Raw genomic sequence first — 663 nt, forward strand, 5'->3', positions numbered from 1 at the left:
CCAGACAGGATGCTACCAAACTAAGTTTCTCTTTCTCTGGAGGTGATAGGAATATCAGGACAGGATTGTATTCCTCACAGCCCAATAGCACCTTATTTCAGTGTGACTAGTTGGGAATGTGAGGATGTGACCATACACTTCCCACCTTATGGCTGCCTTTGCTGCCTAGCCGAAGAACCAGGCCTCAGACTGTCACAGTAAGAGAAGGCCATTACACAGACAGACAGTGTTTTTTTATTCTTTCTTTTATATCTTTATAACTAGCTAAGTGATAAAAATACACCTAAATTCTTAAAGTACAGGCCTTTGCAGACTGGCCTGAATCTCTGTATCCTAACAGTCCTCCAGGTCAGGCAGCCTCTGGGTAAGGGGGTGGGGACTCAGATCCTCCCAATGGCCAATTCCACCAGGGTCGTGTATAAACCAGGGAAGTTTGCCCCAATAGCCAGACCAGATGCCCCCTGTACACTTGCGCTCTGTCCTCATTGCTTCTCTCTCCCCCTTCCCCCCCGCATCTCTGCTGCTCCCCCTCTGGGCTTTCTCAGCACCCGGCCCCACAGCACTTCCTGGGGGCCAGAGACTGCGTGTTCTAGGCCTCATCCTGTGGATGTAGCCTCTCTCCTGATTGCTAAGGAAAGGAATCATTCCAGGAAATGGCCACAG

Source organism: Mauremys mutica, unplaced genomic scaffold (genome assembly GCF_020497125.1).
Source record: "Mauremys mutica isolate MM-2020 ecotype Southern unplaced genomic scaffold, ASM2049712v1 Super-Scaffold_100100, whole genome shotgun sequence".
In the NCBI taxonomy this organism is placed as follows: domain Eukaryota; kingdom Metazoa; phylum Chordata; order Testudines; family Geoemydidae; genus Mauremys; species Mauremys mutica.